At 42.4% G+C, this 12,358-nt stretch overlaps 1 pseudogene; it reads right to left on the bottom strand.

Annotated features, from left to right (window-relative positions):
• Positions 1-3,646: 3,646 nt before the first annotated feature.
• LOC101319501 (uncharacterized protein C3orf38 homolog pseudogene) lies at positions 3,647-9,194 on the bottom strand (annotated as a pseudogene).
• Positions 9,195-12,358: the final 3,164 nt, after the last annotated feature.

Here is a 12,358-nt window from a genome sequence, read left to right on the forward strand (position 1 = left end):
GTGACCAACTTGTCCCAGTTTTCCCGGGGACTTTCTCAGTTTTAGAATTGAAAGTCCCACTTCCTGGGAAACCCCACAGTCTCGGACAAATCAGGATGGTTGGTCACCCTATCTAAGATGAGAATAAAAACGGGTACGGGGGCTTCCCTGGTGGCGCAGTGGTTGAGAGTCCGCCTGCCAATGCAGGGGACACGGGTTCGTGCCCCGGTCTGGGAGGATCCCACATGCCATGGAGCGGCTGGGCCCGTGCGCCATGGCCGCTGAGCCTGCGCGTCCGGAGCCTGTGCTCCGCAACGGGAGAGGCCACAATAGTGAGAGGCCTGCGTACTGCAAAACAAACAAACAAACAAAAAAACATGTACGGGTGTAAAATTACTGTAAAAAATGAAAAATTTTCCTAGAGTTTCTTTTCTTTGGAACTAAGGAGACTTTCTAGAGATGACAGTCCCCTGGCAGATGTCTTAAAAACACATTACTGAGCCCACCCCAGAGTTTCTGCTCAGGATGTCAGGGTGGAGCGGAGAATCTGCATTTCTGGCAAGTTCCCAGGTGATGCTGATGATGCTGGTCCGGGGACCACACTTTGAGAACCACCGCTTTCCAGTTTATGGGCCTTCCCTCCAGGAAGTGCAGGATTCCTCCGACTGTGGTCACACTGGAACCATCTTGCCACTAGGCCTGACCCTGTACATGCCCATTGAGCCATTTTATTCTTGCTAAAGTCTTTATTGTGCAGACAGAGAGAGTGAGTGCCAGACCAGCGACGTTGCCACCGTTGATTAATGAGTCCCCTGCAGCCCTTGAGCCTTCGGGGGACCCTGGCATGCAGCTTTTGCCCTCAGAGCCCTGCATTTGGGGGAGAGAAATAAGAGGTCTCTTTAGAAAGTCCCCGGGGTGAAGGCTTGGAGGGGCTGGGCGAAGCTACAGATCACTGGAGAAAGAACAACCTGACCCTCTCCAAACCCACAACAAAACCTTTTCTTGAGTGATTAGACCCAGAGAAAGGTGATTTGTTAAAGCCCTGGGTTCACTGCTTTTGTGTCCTGGGCCTAGGACATCTGGCAGGAGCCAGAGAGCCCTCTGATAGCGGGCTTGAGCCCCCATTCTCATCCACTGGACTGTGCATCATTGAAACACTGGCCACTCATTCTCATGCTAATCCGTGAACTCGGAGAGCAGATGTGAAACATTTGGTTCTGTTCTTGTTCACTTGTAAAGAACTAATGCAACTTTTTTAAAAGGGAAGGGCAGAGCTGGGCTGAGAGAGGGGTGAAGGCGAAGGGGGAGAGAGAAAAGGAGGGGACTGGGGTGAATTCCAGAAAGAAAGAAAAGTTTACTTGAATGACTTTCTCTCTTGGTGGGCAAAGCGCCGCAGCTTATGCAAACTCCAGCCAAATCGATATAAGACAGGAAATGCAAATTAATATTAAAGTTGTGGGACACCTCCAACTTGCAAAGTAGACAATATTTGTAGGATGCAAAGGCAGAAAGGCATAGAAGGTTCTCCCCAGTAAGCTCCCGTGAATCTTTTTCTCTCTGTCTTGTGCAAAAGCTTTATCTTCTGGGGCATGGCAACTTTATTCCAGCTCCTAAAGATGTGCTTGACAAACTTGCGGCACGCTTTAGTTTATAGTTAGCATGCCGTTTGAAAATTGAGGTAAGCTTAAGGGGAAGCTGGTAGTTGTTCAAAGGAATATATCTGTATTTCTATATGCATTTCCTTTTATCTCTATTGATAGAAAAATACATATAGATTTATAGAGCGAGGGACAGATATATAACTTCTAAAGCTGTCAGGCATTTAATACTGTTATTCCTATGTGGTTCATTTGATTAAAGTGCCTATATTATTGATTACATTGTAAATCTGTTAATGACAGCATTGATTCAGTGGAATATCTAGATTTGTTTCCTACACTGTCATCAGGAAAATTCTTACGGAGGAAGACTTATGATACATTTGCTGATGGCGGACTGTCCCTCTTGCCCAGGATTTGTGGCCTATTTAATGCGTGCCACAGGCCCAGGCTGACATCGGCAAAGCATGCCAACTCGAAGTTGTTCACAGCTGTCACCCAAATATCCTCTCCGTGCCACCAGCTAGCATCACTCACTTTAACAGTTCTGCCGTGTCAGTAGCCTCTATGTGCTAAGTGACCAGACTGCCACCTTCCACGTTGGCACCTTTCAAGAAGTCTCTGAAATTAGAGTTGTGCAGACTTCCTCAGTGGTGAGAATAACCCCTTCCCTCGGGGTACATGCTTGTTATTCAAAGGACTTTCTGGGCCCTCCACTAGAGACCCTTATTTAGTAGTGAGGGCAGGCAGGGCTTCCAGCACACCTAACAAGGGTCCCACGGGAGTCTGGCCAGCAGAAAACTCTGGGTCACATTGCCCAAAAGAGTGTGTTTGTGACAGTTTTGGTGTGAGCTGGGGTCTCACATATAACCTGAGCTGCATGCCTTCTGCCCCTTCTCTGGTGATGCGGTCCACCTTTGCCGTTCAGGTGTTTCGGGGACCACCTTTGACCTTTAACAGCTTGACATGCTTGTTTCACTTTACTGCCATTACCTGGAGTCCTTGGCTACTTGCCTCCTGGTACCTGGTACTCGGTTCTCTCCCCTGTAGGTGGCTCCCTGTGTAGGAGGACGGGCACAGGGACACTGGGTGATTAAGTCCCTTCAGATTCTGCTCACCTCCCGGAGAGCAGCTTGGGATCCTGGTGAAACAGCTCTTTTCAGTTTTGCCACCCAGAGAGACCCTGAGAAGGGGCTGATTTGATCACAACGTGACACTGATGTCAGGGCCACCACCTCGTGACTGCCCTGTCCCTGAGTTGTCATTCCTTCTGTCACTAACCGCCCTCTTTTCCATACCTGTAAACTAGATAACACACACACATGCACACGCACACCCTTGCCAAAATTCTCAAACATATTTGTAATAGCCCTACCTATAGGTGAGGTCCAGTTATTTCTCGTCGGGCTGCTGGGCTCATCCAAATTAGAGGCTGTGAGGAGGCACCTGTTTAGGTGACCCGAAGCATCCACATAATAGATACAGAGGCTCCTCTTTCCTGAGCGCGAGGAAGATCTCAAAGAACGGCATCGCAAACTGCACCGGCTACTGCGGGCAACGCAGCCATGGCACCACACGCCACACCTTTAAAAAGAGTCGTCATTTCTTCTGGTTCGTTTCATCATCTCTGCCCACGTTTATCGCCACCTTGATGCTGTTACTTGTGCCGTTCCCCTTGCCTGGAAGTTCTCTCCTGTCCTTCCACCTACCCAAACTGTAAGCATTAAAAAAAGGAATCCTCTCCTCAGGCTTCTGATTCTTCCAGCCTTCAGTGAGCAACTTCTTCTCTGAATTTCTAATCCTGCGTGATCTTTTTTTTTTTTTTTTTTTTTTACAACATTTAAAGTGGGATTTATTTGATGAATTGCATGAAGCTTTCAGAACATTTGCTGCAACTCAAGTAGAAGGAGGCAAGTGTTCACATAATATGTTAACCTGTAGTCAAGAAAGACATTTCAGCTAAAGTATGTCAGTCCCCCAATCTGAAATCACTTAAACATCACTGATGTAGTATTTGGAAGAGTTTCTGTATACAAGATTTTTCAGACTGACATATAGTACTCAGTGCTTCAAGGGCTAGGTAAAATTAATTCTCTTTTGTTCAACAGTGCCTCCTTTCCACTAGATGAAGTTTGGTCTCCAGTCCCGCTATCCAGTGCCTGCGTCACATTGAGTCGTCCTTCACTGGACCACACAAAGTGTTTACATTATAAAAGGCTTCTAGATCGCTTGGTTCAAGTGTAACGGCTGCTTTCATTAATGTCGCAGGAGCAAGGGAACTCTCTCCAATAATTCTCAGGTTGACACGTTTGATTTTCCAAGTATTCTCCACAAAAGGGCAGTGGATGAGTCCAAAAATCTGTTCAAAAATGCCCCAACAGGTGTTCCCTCGGTGGACAGTCCCAGCAAACTCTAACCATAATGAGACCATGGGGAGAAGTGCATTTCAGTCCATGGGAATTTAGGTTGGGACTGAGAAAAAGTTATTCTTCATTCACTAGTGACAGCAGACGAAGTCTCACAATTTCTGCTCCATGGTGGTCTATCACATTTTGTTTCAGATGTGTGGTAATAGAACGTAAGCTTGACGTCATGCCAGAAGTGCTGTGGCCCCCATTCTTCTTGACGTGGTCCCAGAATAGCATTCTGAGAATTAAGAAGTGCAGAGCACCAGTGACAGAATTCTGCGCCTAATCGACGAAAAGCAAACTTTTCAGCTTTTCTATCTTCTTCCTCCTGCTGTTCAGAGAGTCTCATGTCCTCTGTCTCAACTGGCCCTGCCACTTCCTTCAGTTTCAGTTGTGACTGCTCTTTCTAGTAATCCTTCGCATGCTGAATAAGGTTGTGTTTTTCAGTAGCTGGAGGTAGAATAACCCACTGTGTCGCCAAGTACTTAAATATGATTTCTCGGTGGACTGTTTTACGCCTCAAAAGTTCTTCTGCACCTTGACTGTACACTAATATTTCACGAATGGCATCTTGGTGGTCCTCAGGCTGCACCAGGCGGTTGGTGATGGTATCGCATAGGGCCATGATCTCGTCGTTGTCCAATAGGCCGAGCAGGTTACGACAGCCCTCCATCTCTGGGTAGCTGAGCCCCGACTTCTCAACCCCCAGAAAGGGGGGGAGAGGATGCCAATAACGTCGCCCCCTTAGGCCCACCAGGCTGGCACCTTGGCAACAGATCCCCTAATCCTGCGTGATCTTTATTGCACAGTTTGCATTTGACTGCATGTTGTTTGTGTCATTAAATATCATTTCAATTATACATTTTCATTAGATCCATGAACATTATAAATTCCATTTTGGCATTCCTTTGGCCAAATTCTCTTTCTTTGATGGGTACTTATTTTCTTCCTTTTATTGTTAATGAGCTTTTCTAGTGCCTGCCTTCTGTTCTAACTAGATGGTCAGTTAGTATATCAGTCGGAAAAGACCTACTGAACACCCACCATGTGCTGGCGAAATGTGTTCGAGGCAGATTTATTTTCACTGTCATGGAGCTCACAATCTCCCAGTTTTCTCCAGCAAGAAACCCCTATTTCCTCAAAGAGAATTACATGTTTTAAAGTCCTTTATTCCTGCTGTGGAGATACCCTCGCAAACAAGATATAAAGCACCCATCCCATAAGTTTGGCTACAAGAGGTTCCCATTGTCATGTCTAAAAGTAAGTAAAAGGGAATAATAGCAATTACATATTTACCATTCTTTGAGCAATTTCTGTGAGTCAGGCACTCTATAAAGCCTTTCATATGTATTAACTCATTTATTGCTCACATCAACTCAGTCATGATAGACAATCACATTACTGTTATCTTCATGGCACAGAAAAGGAAACTGAAGCCAGGAGAGATTAGGTAACTTGTCCAAGATCAGGCAGCTGACAGATGGTGGAGTCAGGGTTAACTCCAGAACTCAGCACAATATAAATGTTAGTTACTCTTTCATATAATCCCTCAGTCCCTCGTCTGTAAAATGGGGATGTTAGGTTTGATCTGATGTATCCCAGTTTATTTCTGTAACGGGTGTATGATCAGAAATTCATCTGTGTATAAATTCCAAGGATCTTTTAATGATAAATTTTACTGAATTAAGAGTGTCTACACTTAGTGGTTGAGTATTAGATATGACTCCACCATGATTCAAATGTACATGAAGGTATGATTTATACCTATTTTCCTTCTGTCAGCAGTCCTTCATTATGTCAGTTTGGTGATGTGAATTTAATGGAGTTAAACTGCAGCTGCTCAAAATTGTGTGACTAATGACATTGCACTTCAGTTATAATTGGTACTTGATCCAAGGATGCTAGAGGTACACCTGGCAAGGTTAGTTCTACAAAAGGACCAGCAGGGCTGGTGGCAAATGCTTGCTCTCCTGTGAAGTCATGTGTGTTGGCCAAATTGATAGAGAGCATTTGCTAACAAGCCTTCTGGGGCACACCGTTGGCCTCCAGATCACTGCAAGTGCAGTGGAGTGGAAAGATCACAGCCAGGCAGATCTGCAATGCATCCCCACTGACACCTGTTCAGCTTTCTGAGCCTGGCCCAGCACCTAAGATCCTGTAGGAGAGCTGTAAGGTTTAGACTTGATACAGATAAAACATCTAGCATAAAGCTAGTATTTTGGACTTGCCAGCCTCTATGATCATATGAGCCAATTCCAATAAATAAATAAACAAGATATATGGAGAGAGATGCATGTAGAGATGCATGTATGTATATGTGTATTGGGTTGTGATAAAAAAATGTATTTTTTACTCTAGGTCAAGGTCAAAAACTGTTTTAAAAGTACTGCCTTAGGTCTTATCATGACCAATAATTGCACTATCTCCAAAAGCCTTGTAACATCACATCTTATTTCTCTAGTCACTCCCCTCAGATCCACTGGTTTTACCATTTCTCACTGTTTGATACACACTCACACCTTCCCTTTTCTCCCACTCAGCTTAGGTTCTGTCGTTTTCATACAGTCCCTCCCTTAACTCCCTTTTCTTCTTTGACTTCAGAGTATTTGTTTGACACACTCCACCTTGGTTCGTCCCTAATCTTGATGTATTTCAGCCTGGACACAGGCAACAAACTGCACATGACTCAAGAAAATACAACTGTGCTGATTTGTTGTACTTTAAGTTCATGGCCACAAGTGCCAGGTGGGCTGCTGTGCTACATTTCTGGATAAAGTCACTCTCCTGCTCTTAGGCAGTACAGTTTCACACCCTTGTGTTTGTTTTCAATCTCAGGCAAACTCTATCCACAAGGAGGCAAAGACACCTGTTTTCATTTTGTTATGTAGCTAAAGATTCCGTGGTAAAGAGTGTATTTTTCTTCTAAGACTTAGTAAAAGTCTCATGAAAGGTTTTAATTAACTGGGTTTGGGTCATTGGCCTGGTGGTGAACAAATCACTATGGCCAAGTTCTGGCTTTTGTGTCCACGCCTGTAAATCAGGCTGGATCCAGGCTTCCCAGGCCACATGGGCTAAGAATGAGGGAGTGCTCGCTCCCCCAAAGAGATGTTTTGGCTCGCCCGTGTAAAATGAGACAGGAGTCTTGTGTATGAGGTTGTATATGAGGTTCATAACACAATGCCGAACCCATAGCAAGTAAGCATTAGCTCAATACAGACGGCACATAGAAAAGCTTTGGGATGCAGACAAAGTTCTACTTAGATAAATTCTATAACCCTAAAAACTTCCATCACTGAACAACAAAAAAATGAAAATAAATAAAATATGATCTCTCTTCTTGCTCAAGATTCTAGAACAGAACCACAAAATGCATCTAAGGAAAGAAGAAAAAAGGAAATAAACTTACAAGCAAAAATCAATGAATCAGAAAATAGAAAATGGTAGTTTTACTTCTCAGTTTTTTGTTTTTGAACAAAATAAATAAACGTACATAACTCTGGCAAGCTTAATTAAAAAAATAAAGGAGAGGCTAAAACACAAGTGTACTAAATAAGAATTAGAATCATGAAGTAAACAGATCCAATATTTTAAAAATTATAATTGAACACTATACACAATTTGAACACTGATGAATAGAATGATTTTAGCATGTTTTATGTTTATTAAGCAAATATTATACAAGTGAAACACGACCGTATTGTCATAGAAAGAAATCAAACAATTAAGTACAGCAAAACCAAGAAATCCCCTTTTCCATATCTCTTGAACTCGTCTTCTTAAAGATAACCACCGTCAAGAGTTGAGTGTTCATTGTTTTCCCCCACTGAGGCCTATACATATGTGTGTATTTATGTCTTCGGTGTCATATGGGAAAATCTACATGTGAGATAATATTATCCATGCTGCTCTGGAACTTCCTTTTTCACTTAAGCAAATGAGTTGATGGTAAATCTAGTGTTGACATGTGGATCTGCCTCATCCAATTTTACAGCTTCAGCGTGTTCCTTGGGAGGGTAGCCTTTTAAATTACTTAACCACGTCTCTGTTGATGGACATTTAGGATGTTAGAAACTTTGCTTTTATCAACAACATGGAAATTGAGCATCTCTGCATCTTTGGGCACAAGTACAAGCATTTCTTTAGCATAAATTCCTGGAAGAATTTATCATTTCTAGTTTGATAGAGGGTGGCAACTCACCTTCCTAAAAGTCAACACCAATATACTTTTCGCATTACTCTTTTAGATTTTTTTTTTTTGCTCATTCTTGAAAATCTTTTCTATCATCAGTGTTTTTACTCTGCCAATTGGATGAGGCCACCCAGCAATATATCTCATGCTTTCACTGCTCCCCAGTAATTTCTATTACTTATTGATCAGAAGAGTCAAAAGATAAAGCTCTCTCCTCAGTTTTCATCTCTCCAGACTTGGGAATATTAGTAAAATTTCTCAGGTTTATGTCTCTTCACCAGAATGGTTTCTAGGGATTGAAACAGACGTAGGAGCAGAATCAAGTTTATCCCCAGCTCTGCTCAAATTGAATTAGGTCTCCTCTCTTTCTTTCCTTCCTCCCTCCCTCCCTCCCTCCCTTCCTTCTTTCCTGATACATTTTGTAATGGGAGAGAGGTAGCTTGTTTCTTAATTTTTACTCATTTCTTTAGGTATTGGCAAAGAGGTTTTCTGTGAAGAAATTTCAGTCTTAAGGCAGAAGTCGAGCTGATTCTTTTCTATGAATGCAGTGGTCTCTTGCTCATCACTGACAATAGTAATTTTACTTATTGAAAAGCGTTTTTGCTTCTTCTCTTTGCAGTTTTACCTGTGGATATTGTTCCTTCTTTTAATGCAGTTAAGTATCGATCTTTCCTGGTGGTTCAAAGCAGGTTGACCAAATGTTATTACTAATGTTTGACTATTTTGTAACCTACAAAAACAGTGAATTCATATTTTGCAAGTCTCGTAAGACCCTCTGTTTCTCTGCCTATGCTTTTCTATGTTGTTTGGTCACCGATAGGGTTACCAGGTGGGGTGGGCTGGCCCCTTGTGAACCAGAACCTCTGAGGGCTTCCCACTGCCGAGCCACACCGCAAGCGGGAGGGGCAGAGGGCGGAGGTTGAGCACTGCTTCCCATTTCATCACCCTGAGGAACTGCTCCTCCACTTTTCATACCCACCTGTTGACTGTGGCATTGAGACTACATGGGACCACGCTCATCTCTGCGACAGCGTCTCCTACAGCAGGGGTCCCCAACCCCTGCCCTGGGCCGTGCAAATGAAGCTTCATCTGCCGCTCCCCATCGCTCCCATTACCGCCTGAACCCATCTCCTCCCAACCACCGCCCCCCCAGCCGCTCCCCTCCGCCCGACACCGCCCCCCACCCCCACCCCAGACGGTGGAAAAATTGTCTTCCACAAAACGGGTTCCTGGTGCCAAAAAGGCTGGGGACCGCTGCCCTACAGCATGTTGGGTAGCACTTGGTTCCCTGTATCTACTCTATTCTTCTGTCTTGCTTTCATGCATTCTGCAACATTTCTGGTCTACTTGTTACACTTGTTACACTTTTTCCTTTATTTTCCTCCCCGTAAGGTAATGAGCATGCTCACTTTACTATATTGATCTAAATTCTCATGAATGATTTTAAGGAATAATTACTGACTCAAGAAATGTTAGAAAATCTGAATATAAAAACCATGATTTTTTTGAAATTGTTGATGAATATCCTTCCCCATTAGGGCTCCAGATCTGAATTGCTTTATGGATAATTTTTATATTACTCTCATATAAATTATTTATACTCTTGCCGAACACGGAAAAAATGTAGAATTTCTCATGTCCTTTTAGAAAGCCAGATTAATCATAATAAAAACACCTGACCAAAATTGAATACAATGAAAGTTTAGCCTTTTGAATGAATATAGATACAAGCATCCCAAATAAAATCTTAGCAAAACACATACGATGGCAAAATAAAATAATAACAACAGTACATTACCAAGGAGGTGAATATGAGTACACTTCAACATTAACACAAATTGACGTAACATAAAATATTACATCACAGAAAACAAACCAAAAAGAACAGGTATCTCAGTATCTGTAAAAGGCCTTACACAAAATCTCATTTATAATTAAAGTGTATTTTTATATTAGAAATGAAGTTAGCTAATTCTTTAATAAGATGAAGACTCCATAGTGGAAAAAAGAACAAACGTCATACTTAAAGGTAAAATACAGAATTATTCCATAAATAGCATAAACAGAAGAAGGACATCTGATATTTTATCATCACTTTTGCATTATTTTTATAGTTCTAGCCAATGCAATGTGGCAAGAAAAATGAATGAGTTAGACTTTTTGGAAAGAGGATTTAAAATTTTTGTCAACTAGAGATTAAATAATTGTCTAACTGAAAAACATTGAAACTAGTAAGAGTATCCATTATGGGTGCCAGTTATTGAATATATGTGGGAAAGGTAATAACTTGCTTATATATCAAGGAAAAATCATGAAAAATATCTTGCGGAAAGATTCATTTACAAAACAATCATACATTTAACTCATACAGGAATAACCATAACAAAAGATGCAGGAATTTTATGAAGACAATGAAAAATTCTTCCTGTGGTCATGCAATATAATTCAGTAGAACAGACTAATGGTGATGACGTAGCATAAGGCATACCATGTTCTTGGAAGGGACTATATTGTATTATATTATATTATATATACCTGAATTTCCCCCCAAGAAATCAGTAAATGAAATTAAAGTCCAGTAAAAATATAAACAGCATATTTTGGGGGGTAATTGATCTAATAAACTTAAATTTCTAGGAAAATAAAGGTGTGAGAATAGTCAAGACACTTTGGAATGGTAGTTTAGGGTTTGGAGTCTCAAAGTGATGGTACATAGTAAGTACTATCATGATAGTGTGGTCCTGAAAGTAACAGATGAATAGAACAAAATAAAATGTCCCAGGACAGATTCAAGTACGTATCAAGCTAAATATAAGAGAAACATGTCATTTCAAGTCAGCAAGGAAAGAATAGGTATTAGGAAAACTAGTTCATCATTTGGGGTGGGGGGGGAACATTGAATGGTTACCTTACAACACATAGAGAAATTGTTTACGTAAGAAACGTACTCAGAATAACCCTTTCTTGGTAACTTTCCCGGGTCTCATTCATAATCTCTTGAGATGTTTAGTACACTGGATTGAATTCTCCTGTTTGTAAAGGAAAAAAAGAGACCTAATCATATACAAAGAAGGAACTTTTTTTTTTTTTTTTTTTTTTTGTGGTACGTGGGCCTCTCACTGTTGTGGCCTCTCCCGTTGCAGAGCACAGGCTCCAGACACGCAGGCTCAGCCGCTCCGCAGCATGCGGGATCCTCCCGGACCTGGGCCCGAACCCGTGTCCCCTGCATTGGCAGGTGGACTCTCAACCACTGTGCCACCAGGGAAGCCCCGGAACTATTTTTTAAAATCAATATATATCCATGTCTAAAACCGTTATTTTTTTCCTGGGCAAATGGGTCTATAAAAATCACATTCCTATATAGTCTAGGATTTGAATTATTCCAAATCCTTTAAAAGAGCGAGAGCCGTGTCAGAGGCTAAGCTGTAAAAAGCTCGGAGGTGAGCTTGGGCTTTTAGTGTTTAATTAGTAAAGATAAGCATTATCCTTGCAGCCCCAGCTACTATTATGCCAGTAGTTGAAGGGCAGAATGCTAAAGAGAAGGGGCGATCAGATGGATAAAATGACCAAGTCAGTATGCAGGAAAATATCAGCAGTGATGAACCTTGCGGTCTTGCCCTCAGTTGCCTAATAATATATCTGGAAAAGGTATATGATTGTCGAGAAATAATAATCAGAACTAAAAAGGAAAGTAACAACCTTTGTTGAAAGAGGTGCTGTGCATGGGTGTGTCAAGGCATGCCTTATACGTTCTGGTGAGTTAACTAAGCCTGGGGGGTCTATGCCTACTTCAGAGAGTATAATGAGCACACAGATCTCCAACTGGAAATCAGGTGTGCACAAAGTAACCGTCTCCTGCTTCTGAAGCTGGGTTTCCATTTTTAGCGTCTGTTTTCACAGTAGCAGAAATGTAATCTCAGTGCATTCTGGGGACCCTCAGGGTCTCCCCCTCCCTCCCCCTGCCCCCAGTCCTGCTCTCACTCCATATCTCTGGTTTGGTCTTAGAGATGCCAAGATATCATAGGGAGTCTGGGTTTCGGCCGTTGTTACCCATCCACTGGGCATCTGATGAGCTGTACTTTGTCCTTCCTGTCCTTGGTCACCAGCCCATGCCTATCACGGTTGCGTCATGCCTTGTTCCTGATCCCCAGGCTTCTCCAGACCCTGCTCCGTCTCAGCTGACT

This window comes from Tursiops truncatus, chromosome 20, assembly GCF_011762595.2.
Source record: "Tursiops truncatus isolate mTurTru1 chromosome 20, mTurTru1.mat.Y, whole genome shotgun sequence".
Classification (NCBI taxonomy): Eukaryota; Metazoa; Chordata; class Mammalia; order Artiodactyla; family Delphinidae; genus Tursiops; species Tursiops truncatus.